This window comes from Pteropus vampyrus, unplaced genomic scaffold (genome assembly GCF_000151845.1).
Source record: "Pteropus vampyrus isolate Shadow unplaced genomic scaffold, Pvam_2.0 Scaffold342, whole genome shotgun sequence".
Lineage (NCBI taxonomy): Eukaryota > Metazoa > Chordata > Mammalia > Chiroptera > Pteropodidae > Pteropus > Pteropus vampyrus.
In genome coordinates, this window is record NW_011889123.1 from 782,668 (window position 1) to 795,187 (window position 12,520).

The 12,520-nt window shown below is 37.2% G+C and overlaps 1 pseudogene; it reads left to right on the forward strand.

The window, feature by feature from the left end:
• Positions 1-9,578: 9,578 nt before the first annotated feature.
• LOC105304452 lies at positions 9,579-11,320 on the forward strand (annotated as a pseudogene).
• The last annotated feature ends 1,200 nt before the right edge of the window (positions 11,321-12,520 follow it).

The window sequence follows — 12,520 nt, forward strand, 5'->3', positions numbered from 1 at the left end:
AGAAGATCCAAGAATTTAAGTAGGGTTTTAAAAGAAATACATATTATATTGAGAAGTGAATTAAATACACATATTTACTATTTTATGCATATTGGAATTATTATAATGAAACAGATTTTTAATGAAAATAACAGGAAATTCTCTTGCAATATACCTCAGTAGTCTCAATAAGCACTTTTCAAAACATTAATACTTCAGAAGCAGACATAAAATTTGTGCCATTTTTAAATATATTATCATGTGCTCGCTTCTGCAGTACATATACTAAAATATATTGGCTAGGTGGAAAACCAGACAAGAGAAGGAACAATTAGGGGGATCATTTTTATAAACTATATAAATGTCTAACCAATGTACTGTATACTTGAAACTAATTAAAATAAAATATATACTTATATATTATCATGCTAAAACGTGACTTAACAGACAATTGTTTTCAGGTACGCCAAAATCAATCAATACAATCTTAATTTTTAGTATACTTATGTGTCCCATTTTATTAAGTCTAAATATACTTAGGCAGAAAAATGCACACAGTGAATGGCTATAAATAGTGATCATGATAATGATTATAATGTATATTATATTTGCCATTAAAAATAGCTATAAACATCATCTTTTTTTTTACAGTTTTTAAAATAATTGTTTTTAACTACAATTGGAAGATAATATTATGTTAGTTTCAGGTATACAACATCGTTACTAGACATTCATATAACATACAAAGTGATCAACCCCAATAAAGCTAGTACCCATCTGACATTATACATAGTTATTACAATATTATTGACTATATTCCCTGTGCTGTACCTTATATCCCATGACTATTCTGTAACTTCTTAAACAAATTTTTACTTATTAATCCCTTCTCCTTTTCACTCATACCCTCTAACCCCCTCCAATCTGGCAACCATCAAAAGGTTCTCTGTATCTATGAGTTTGTTTCTGTTTGGTTTATTCATTTATTTTGTCCTTTAGATTCCACATATAAGTAAAATTATATGGCATTTGTCATTCTCTGCCTGACTTACCCCACTCAGCACCATACCATCTTGGTCCATCTATGTTGTTGCAGATGGCAGTACTTCATTTTTTACGGCTGAGTAATAGTCCACTGTGTACATGTACCACCTCCTCTTTATCCACTCATCTGTTGGTGGACACTCCAGTTGCCTCCATATCTTGATTGTCATAAATAATGCTGCCATGAACATATGGATGCACATATCCTTTTCCAGTAGAGCTTTATTTCTTTGAATAAATACCCGGAAGTGGGATTAGTGGATTCTTTTTTGTCTCTTGTAGTGTTTGTTTTAAGTCTATTTTCTCTGGTATAAAAATTGTTACCCCACTTTTTTCTTTTCATTTCCATTTTCATGAAATATCTTTTTCCATTGCTTTATTTCCAGGCTCTGTGTGTCTTTTGATGTGAAGTGAATCCCTTTAAACAGCATGTGTAAGGGCCTTGTTTTCTTATCCATTCGGCCAGCCTGTGTCTTTTGATTGGAACATTTAATCCATATACACCTAAAGTAATTGTTAATAGATATGTAGTTATTGCCACTTTATTATTCATATTTTTTATATTTTTTTCTTCTTAAAGAACTCCCTTTAACATTTCCTATAATACTGGTTTGGTGTTGCTGAATTCCTTTAGCATTTTCTTGTCTGGGAAGCTCTTCATCTGTTCTTCAATTCTAAATGATAGCTTTGCTGGGTAGAGTATTCTTGGTTGTAGGTCCTTTTTTTTTCATCACTTTAAATATTTCCTGTCAATTCCTTCTGGCCTGTCAAGTTTCTTTTGAGAAATCAGCTAACATTCTTATGGGGGCTCCCTTGTAGGTAACTAATTGCTTTTCTCTTGCTACTTTTAAGATTTTTCTCTTTGTCTTTAAGCTTTGTCATTTTAATGATGATGTGTCTTGTAGTGGGCCTCTTTAGATTCATCTTATTTGAGACTCTCTGTGCTTCCTGGGCTTGTATGTCTATTTCCTTCACCAGGTTAGGAAAGTTTTCTGTCATTATTTCTTCAAATGGCTTTTCAGTTCCTTGCTTTCTCTCTTCTCCTTCTGGTCCCCCTGTGATGAGAATGTTGGTATGTTTCATATCATCTTAGAGGTCCCTTAAAATATTCTCATTTTTTTTAAAATTATTTTTTCCTGTTGCTGTTCAGATTGGATGTTGTCAGCTATCGTATCTTCCAAATCACGGATTGGACCTTCTGCTGTATCTAATCCACTGTTGAGTCCCTCTCCTGCATTCTTGATTTCAGTTATTATATTCCTCATTTCTGACTTTTTAAATGTTTTCTCTCTCCATTTTTATGTTTCTCATCTCCTTTTTGAAGTTCTCACTGAGATCACTGAGCAGCCTTATAAACAGTGTTCTGAACATTGTGTCTGGTAGTTTGCTTGTCTCCATTATGTTTAGTTCTTTTTCTGGAGATTTGTTCTGTTCTTTCATTTGGGACGTACCTTTTTGTCTCCCCATTTTGTCTGTCTCCCTGTGTTTGTTTCTATGCATTAGGCAGGCTGCTATGTCTCTTGATCTTTGTAGAGTGGCCTTATGTAGTATATGTGCTGTGGGGCTCAGTGGCACGGTCTCCCTGTTTATCTGAGCTGGGTGCTCCAGGTGTGTCCCTAGTGTGGATTGTGTGTGCTCTCCTGTTGTAGTTGAGCCTTGGTTGCTGTTGGCATGTCAATGAGAGAGATTGACCCTCAAGCTGATTGGTTGTGAGGACTGGCCATGACTACAGTGGAGGAGCTGTTGCGCAGGGGCTGACCCTATGGAGCAGGATTAACTTTGATGGGGGCTTCGGTGCCTGCCCTGTCTGCCTTTGAATGTATCATTTGTGGAGGTAATTGGCTGGTGCTCTGGTGTGCTTTGAAGCTGGCCACCGGGTGTGTTGGTTCTGAAACCTCTTGGGAGGGACTCTATGCAGGCCAAGTTCAGCTGCTACCTGTGCCTTGCCCGGGGCCATTCGACATGAGCTACAAAGTGGTTGGCAGATGGTTGTCACTTGTGCTTAGCTTTAAGGTGCCTGAGAGAGGCTAAGCTGTGAACTGAGAATGGTTGCCACTAGCTCCGAGCTTGGGCTGCTTAGCAAGAGATAAGGGCTGCACCGAGGGCAGATGCTGCTTGTTTGGGGTTGTAAACCTTTGAGAAATTTTAGAAAAGGTTGATCCGAGATAGGCTGTTTGTATGGAAAAGCCACTGGAAGTGGTTTTGGTGGTTCCACAAATTGGATGAGCTGGGGTCCTAAGGAAGCACCAGGGCAGGGAAGATGGTGTCATCCGGGTGATGGAAACTCAGATATGGCACCACCTGTGACGGCATGCTGAGAGCGGGGAAGGCACAACAAAGGAACACTGTTTTCTGCCAGCACTTCTGTCTGGGAGGAAGCTGCCCCTCCAGCCCTCGCCTGGAAGTCAGATAACTCAGTTCCTCCCTGTGTGTTCCTGGCGCCTTTTAAACTGTTGTCCCAGCGCTGGAGCTCAGAGGAGTGAGTCTGCATGTATGCCCTACAAGAGGAACACCCCTGACTCCAGCTGCCATGCATCTCACTCAGCCACCATTCCTGCTGGTTTTCACAGCCAGAAGTTGTGGGGACTTCTCTTCCCAGCTTCTGTGAGGCTGGGACTCCTGCTTCTCCAGGGGAACCCCTGCAGCTGAGACATCCCTCCCAATTCTCAACTGCCATATGCTTGTAGGACCTGCCCGTTCCATGTCTCCGCCCCTCCTTCTAGCCTCGTTGTGTCTTCCTCTGTGTGTCCTTAGTTATAAACTTCTGTGCCACTAGACTTCAGGTGGTTCTCAGTGGTGGTTATTCTGTAGATTAGTTGTAATTTTGATGTGGTCATGAGAGGAAGCCAGCACAGCATTTACCGACTCTGCCATCTTGAACAGAAGCTCAACATCAGTACATTTTTAAGCAAATTGTACCTTATTATTGTTTTTATTTTATCATAAATATACTCGCAAGACAACATCAAATTCTTTATAATTTTCACCAGCATCGATAATTCAAAAAATCTTTTAAAACAAGAGGTACATTAATAAAAATACATGATTATGTCATATTTAAAATTTGAAATAATTCTACAATTTCAAAATAAGAACTTATATAAACTATTAAAAATAAAAATGTAGTAGTACCGAAACTCTTAGAAAATTCAATCAATACTTAATTCTTCATATCTGACTTATTTTTTCACTGGAGAGTTAATAAATCCTCAAACTTAAGTAACTGTTGTTTAAACCAGCTTCCACCAATGATGAATACTCTTTTAATTTTAAATTCAAGATAGCATTTTTCTACTGTACCTTTAGCTCATCGTCTTTCCAGAGACTTTCACTTGTTTTGTGCACATAAACATTCTCAAGTGGAACACAAGAATGGAATGCTCACTCGGTCTTCGTAATGGGTGTTATAATGGGGGCCACTGAGCCATTAGCTTAACCAGGAGCTCACTATCCTAATATAATAGTCTACTCTTTGTTCATTGATTTAAAATAAATACTGAGAATTTGCTTTTTGTGAGGCACTGTTTAGCATTATGCATAGCAAAATAATGAGCCTTAAAGTCTTTGCCATAACAGTTTAAGAAGAGAAAAATGTACCAAAATAGCAATAATACAATAAAATAATTCTGTTGCAAGTGGTAAAAATTAAAAATCCTATCAAAAACCCAAGGTGATTATGCATGGAATAAATAATATTTAAAAGTAAATGAGATATAGAAAAATTCACTTAACACTAAAACCCTACCATGCATAATTTGCTACCTTTTAAATTTGTACGGTTATTAACTGTCCTTTAATCACCTAAAGTGACGATAGTAAATGCCGGTACTCACTGGGCCGTACAAGCACAGGAATTAGCCTGGTTTAGTTTGGATTTTGTCTTTGTCAATTGTGTGAACTGTTGCAAGCAAATCTTTTAAAAATTAATTTAAAAAAACCGAAACATGTAGGATATGTATTTTATAGTGTTTTTATGAAGATTAGAAAAACAATGTCCGTAAGTCCCTCAACACACTTCCTGGCCAGAGTAACCACTCAGGAAATGTTAGATGTTGTTGTACTATTCTGTCACTATGATAATTAAACATAATGAGATTTCAGGCCACAGAACTTCAGAGAAGAGAGAGTTTGCCAGTATAGCTCAAGGCACTAGAACATCAATATTTTTATTAATATGACTTCTACAATGTATAACTAGACATTGCAGACACATTTTAATGTGCAAGAAGGAAATAAGTTTTATATGTTTCATAAAATGCATTATTAACTTTTCCAAACATGGCGATGTCAATATTTTCTATTTTGTCACTTTCTATTTTGAAATTTTGACAGGTTGACTTTAAATTTGCCTTTCCTATATATTCCCAGAACTACTCCTCTGTGCATTTTTTATTTCTTATACTGAAGAAAAGAAACTAATTTATATTCTTCCATTGTGTGTTCTGCCTTTATCTGCAGTGCTACTTAGCAACATTCGAGAGACTCAGCTCTGTAACATGTTCCTCCTCCAAGTTCTTTCCTTACCCTGGAAAATTTCTGTGAGAATATAAAGGTATCTGTAAGCATTCAGTGTTACTTTTTCTTATTTCTGTGAGAGGGGAATGTTTCTGATGGTAATGAAGGAATCTTAGGTGGGGTCTCTCTATGTGATTTGCTGACCATGACACCTCTCTGGACTTCTCAGACAGGGATGGGCGACAGCGGGGAATGAGGGGAGCAGGAGGGGCTTTGTCGTGTCTCCTAAACCGGAAGCACTCCATTGGTCATTCTTTAATTCACCGCAACAGCACTAAGAGAGCATCCAGTTCTTCTATAAACAGGTTCTCCTGACAGAATGCTTTCTATCAAGCTGTGACTCTCAGAAGTTTATTAAGAGCACTACTGAGGTAATATTTTAGAAAAGGAAATTAAATATCCTTTTCTTTTACTAAAAGAATTGCCTTTTGAATTGATCAAGGGTGAAAAAATATATCTATTTAATTATCCCTGAAGATGAGTTAACATAAGAAATTTGTTCCTATCTTTTACTTCTTTTTGATTCTTTTGCTATATGTCCTTTGCAGATGCATGTAGTTGTTCTGGAAGTATTAAAGCCTCGAAGACAATCACATCTGCCGGGGACCCTGAATGGCCCTCCCATGCTAGCTCAGGAGGTGGCCTAATATTACAGCTTGGTAAATGCCTTGTTAATAAAATAGTCACAGTGAAAATTTTACAATCATGTTGTCTCAAGGTTAAGAATAAAGAGAGTATTTTTCTTCCCATACCTTATGACTTCAATTCACATGAAAATATATGAAAAGAGTAAAACCCACTGTTATTGGATTTTTGATAGAAAGATCCAAGTATTGAATGTTATTCTTAGAATGATCAATAACTGTAATCTCCCAGCAACAACAAATTATTAATGCAGACAAGCATGCTTTTCTTCTTGTGTCATTTTTCTATAACTATTCAAAAGAGCATTTTTATTTTCAGCTGCTTAGTGAGATATTTTCTTAAAGAAGTGTATCTGCCTTCCCTAAGTGGTCAGAAATATATTTTTTCTCATTAATGATGTTTTCACAAGTATGCTTATTAAATTTAGATCGTAAGTCATATAAAATTAAAACATTAATTTGGTAAATATCAGATAAGCGTGACATTTAAAAATCTAAATTATGAAACATCTAAAATAATATATTATTTTACTAACTACAAAGAACACATATTACTCACTGATATTATTTAAAAACTCAAGGGGTTAGAATGATGAATTAGACATAGCTCAGACTTGAAGTGGCTGACAGGCTTAAAGGTGAGACCAATACGAAAATAAGTCAAGTGTTGCAGATGCTCTAATGACTGTATCTCGAGATTCTCTATGTGGAGCAGTAAAAGTGGAATCTACAAAGCCACGAGGAGAGACAAAAATAAGGACACGGGGAGAAATCGAAGTCTCTGGCATCTTCAGGTACAACAATATTAAACACAGCCAACTCCAGCCCTGTTAATAAATATGCTCACACAGAAGGCCTAATTACCTAATTACCCTTTTAAATTTCTTAAGTGTTGATTTATTTAGAGCCGTTTAAGGCTTACAGCAAACTTGAGGGAAAGTTTCCCATATGCCCCCTGCCTCCACACGTGCACAGCCGCTGCCATCACGAACATCCCCGCCACATGGCACGTTTCTTACAATGGACAAACCTGCACTGATGCATCGTTATTGCCCAGGGGCCACTGGCTACGCTACAGTTCACTTTTGGTGGTATTCATTCTGGGGATGTGGACACACGCATGGTGACGTGGATCCAACATCCAGGTACCATAGGAGTATTTTCCTATGCCCTAAAAATCTGTGCCCGGCCTAGTGTCGCAATATCAGTTCTCCTCCAGTCGATCCATGGATTCAGTATGATCCCAATCAAAATCCTAGCAGGATTTGTGGAAAAGTATAAGTTAATTACAAAAAATTATAAGCTATTTTTTGTTATTAAAATTCAAAAAGCCAAATTCAGCCTCAACAACCTTGAAGAAAATCTATAAAATTGAGGACCGATTTTACCAGATGTTATGATTTATCGTCAACAGCATTAATTACTAGAGTGCGATATTGGTACAAATATAGACAAATCAAACTATGGAACTTAATAGAGAATTCAAAAACACAGCTGCACACACAGAGACACTAGATTTTATTTTTGACAGCATGACAGTGAAGCAGGGCAATGTAAGGTCTTTTAATAAATGTTACTGGGTCAGTTGTGTAACCATGTGGAAAAAATAAAACTTTTCTTCAGGACAATAGCATGAGATGCTTTCTTATATGTAACTATTTCTGATTTAATGATATCACTGTTTAACCATAAATATAAATTTTAGTTCACAGTCTTTTATCAGATTAAGTATTATTTTATAAACTGTGAGATGGTGAATCTGTAAGAGTGTATTTTGGGTAAAAAAAATTAAGGCAATAATTTATATAAGGAAAGACATACTGATCGAAGGTCAGTATGTCTTACAGAATCTCTTGAAAAGGTGAAGAAACAACCTTTAGTTTGAGATACAAGAAATGACTTGAGAGTCACACAGCAGAACCTGGGTATTAAGGAAACAGTTGCCTCATCTGTGATTAATAAAATTTCATGATCAAGAAAATATTGCAGAAAAAAACAAGGATATCCTCAACAGAGGGTAAAGACAGAAACAGTAGAAAAATCTGAACATACATAGTCTCTGTCTCTGTCACATCTTCTAAGTTGTACCTATTTGCAGAAGGTCCAATGTGAAGAGTCACGTGTGTGTGAGCGTGTGTCTGTGGGGAGTCTGAGAAATGATTCTGCAGCACGGAACGTATACTGGTGGGGACCGGTGGGGACCAGGAGGACCGGTGGAAACGCTGCGCCGATGCGCCCTGCTCCACAGTAAGAACGCTCTACGCGGTCATTTGTACAATTCAGTCAGATAACATCCGTTAAAGCAATATCTTAAATATCCATCATGCCTTGTAAGACTCTGAAAACTATAAATCAAAAAACACATTTCCATTAAATTAAACATGTACTTTTTATGTAAATAATTTAGTAGCTATTTTTTTGAACAATGAAGTTTAAAATTTTGCTCTGAGAATCAACAAAATACTCTGCCATCTTAGACATACAAATCCTGCTGCAAAAAGAATAAATACATTAATTAAAATAGCAAATCATACACACACACACAAAAGTTTGCAAGCATGAGGGAACCCGCAAGCTAATAAAAAGAGATAAAAAGAAATTAGAAACACGGTGAGAAATAACCAAGTTAAATACGTACATTGCAAAAACAAAATAATATAATAAATATTTAATGTAATAATGTCGACCTCCATATACATGAATTTTGCATCCACAGATTCCACGAACCACGGATTGAAAATATTAAAAAAGAAGTTATGTTGTTGCTGATGTGTGCTGTGTAATTAAGTCTCCTGTGGTTGCATCTCTGCTGAACACGCCCAGACTTTTTTTTTGTCATTATTGTCTAAACATTACAGTGTAACAACCATTTACATGACATTTACATTGCATTTGCTATTACTATTGACCCTTGAACAACACGGGTTTGAATGGCGTGAGTTCACTTATGTGGGAATTTTTTTTTCAATAAATACATATAGTATTTATTGATACTATATACACATTTTCTCTTCCTATGCTTTGCAGATACTGTATTTTTTACAAATTGAAAGTTGTGTGGCAACCCTGCATTAAGCAAGTCTATAGGCACCATTTTTCCAACAGCATTTGCTCGCTTCATGTCTCTGTGTCACATTTTAGTAATACGATATTGCAAATTTTATTTTTATTATATTTTGATAGTGACTTGTGATCAGTGATCTTTGCTGTTACTATTGTAATTGTTTCGTGGTGTCAGGAATCGTGTCCATGTGTGATGGTGAACTTAACCGATAACTGTTGTGTGTTCTGACTGCCCAACCAGCTGGCCATTCTTCCATCTCTCTCCCTTTTCTCCGGCCTCCCTTTTCTCTGCAATGCACCTGTATTGAAATTAGGCCAATTAATAACCCAATAATGGCCTCTAAGTGTTCAAGAGAAAGGAAGAGTCTCGCGTCTCTCACTTTACATCAGGAGCTAGAAATGATTAAGCTTAGTGAGGAAGGCGTGTGGAAAGCGAAGAAAGGCTAACCCTAGGCCTCCTACACCAAACAGCCAAGTTGTGAATGGAAAGAAAAAGTTCTTGAAGAAAATTAAAAGTGCTACTCCAGTGAACACATGAATGATAAGAAAGGAAAACAACCTTATTTCTGATACGGAGCAAGTTTTGGTGGTCTGGACGAAAGGTCAAACCAGCCACACCATTTCCTTAAGCCAAAGCCTAGTCTGGAGCAAGGCCCTGATTGTCTTTAATTCTATGAAGGCTGAGAGATGAAAAAGCTGTAGAAGAAAAGTTTGAAGTGAGCAGAGTTTCATTCTAGAAGTTTAAGAAAGAAAGTCGTCTCTACAACATAAAAGAGCAAGCAGTGATATGAAGCTGCAGCAAGTTATTCAGAAGATCTAGCTAAGATAATAAAGGCGGCTACATCAATCAGCAGATTTTCACTACAGATAAAGCAGTCTCATCTGGAAGAGGATGCCATCTAAGACCTTCATAGCTAGAGAAAAAAAGTCAGTGCCTGGGGTTCAAACATTCAGAGGATAGGCTGACGCTCTTATTGGAGCTAGTGCAGCTGGTGACTTTAAGTTGAAGCCAGTGCTCATTTACCATTCTCAGAACCCTAGGGCCTTAGGAATTATGCTAAATCTACTCTGCCTGTGCTCTGTAAAAGGAACAGCAAAGCCTAGATGACAGCACATCTGTTTACAACTTGGTTTACTGAATATTTTAAGCCCACTGACGAAATCTACTGCCGAGAAAAAAAAGATCCTTTCAAAATATTACCACTCACTGACAATGCACCTAGTCACCCAGGAACTCTCATGGGGATGGACAACAAAGTGAGTGTTGTTTTCCTGCCTGTTAGCAGAACATCTATTTGACTTTTAAGTCTTATTATTTAAGAAGTGCAGTTTGTAAGGCCATAACTGCCATAGACAGTGATTCCTCTGATGGAGCTGGGCAGAGTAAACTGAAAAGCTCTTGAAAGGATTCACCATTCCAGATGCCATTAAGAGCATGTGTGATTCATAGGAAGAGGTCAAAATGTCAACATTCACAGGAGTTTGGAAAAAGTTGATTCCAGCGGTCATGGATTACTCTGAGGGGGTCAAGACTCCGGTGGTGGACGTAATTGCAGGTGTGGTGGACACAGCAACAGAACCAGAATTAAGAGTGGAGTCTGAAACTCTGACCAAATTGCTACAACCTCATAATAAATTCTTAATGGATGAAGAGTTGCTTCTTATGGATGAGAGAAGAAAATGGTTTCTGAAGATGGAACCTACTCCTTCCTGGTGAAGATGCTGCAATGATTGTTGAAATGACAACAAGGGATTTAGAGGATGACATAAACTTGGGTGATAAAGCAATGAGAGGATTCACCCCAATTTTGAAAGAAGCTCTGCTGTGGTAACACGCTATCAAGCTGCATAGCATGCTGCAGAGAAAACTTTCGTGAAAGAAAAAAGTCAATGGGGCAAACTTCATTGTTGTCTTATTTTAAGAAATTGCCACAGCCACCCCAGCCTTAAGAAACCACAACCCTGATCAGTCAGCAGCCATCAACGTTGACGCAAGACCCTCTACCAGCAAAAGATTATGACTCACTGAAGGCTCAGATTGGGGTTGGCATTTTCCAGTAATATTTTTAAATTAATGTATGTCCATTGTTTTTTAAACATAATTCTTTTTTCTACTTAGACTACAATATAGCGTAAACATAACTTTACATGCATTGGGTAACCAAAAAAATCATGTGATTCATTTTATTGTGATATTTGCTTTATCATGGTGGTCTGGAATAAACCCACAAAATTTCCAATGTATGCTTATGTCAATAACAATACCTTGTGAGGTTTTGGCACATATAGAATTAAAATATGTGACAAAGCAGCACAAAGAACAGGGCGAGAAGTATACAGCTGAAAGGCTATTACATTACACTTGAATAATGTTATGGGAAGATAGAGGATGATATATTAAGGATGCATATTGAAAACCCTGAGATAGGAGTCTGCAAACTTTCCCTTACAGCAGTGGTCCCCAACGTTCTGGCACCAGGGACCAGTGCTCCTATGAGAATCTAATGCCTGATGATCTGAGGTGGAGCTGAGGAGGTAATGCTAGTGCTGGGGAGCGGCTGCAGATACAGATGGAGCTTCGCTCATTGGTCCACTTCTCACCTCCTGCTGTGCAACCCAGTTCCTAACAGGTCACGGACCAATACAGGTCCGCAGCCCAGGGACTGGGGACCCCTTCCTTAAAGGAATAGATTGTAAAGGTTTAGGCTGGCAGGCCTTTCATTCCCTGTTTCATTCACTCATTTCTGACAATGAAGCACAAAACATCCTTAAACAATTGCATAGACACGTAAATGAATGAGTTTATGTGTTCCGTTAAAACTTAATTTATGAACCATGCTGTCATCTCAAGGTTACAGTTGTCAACTCCTCCTATAGGGTAATGAATAGAAATTTCAAACAAAAGTTATAACCAATAAACCAACTGAAGAAATAAAAACAAAATTAGAAACTCAATATAGTTAAAAGTTCAACAAAAGATGAAAAACAAATTAAAGAGGATAAACAAAAAATAAATAACAAGTTAGTAGATTTTAAGACTCTAAAATTGATAATTTTACATGTAAAAATCATAAACACTAAAAAAAAAAAAAGAGATAGAGAATATTAGACTGGATAAAAACCAAGACCAAATTATATGATGTCCAAAGAAACTCCCCTTAAGTGTCAGGCTACAGAGAGGTCAAACATACTATGATGAAGTAAGAAATCCCATGGAAAAAAATCATAAGAATTCCAGTGTCTATATTCATTTCAGAGAAAATAGACTTCAAAAA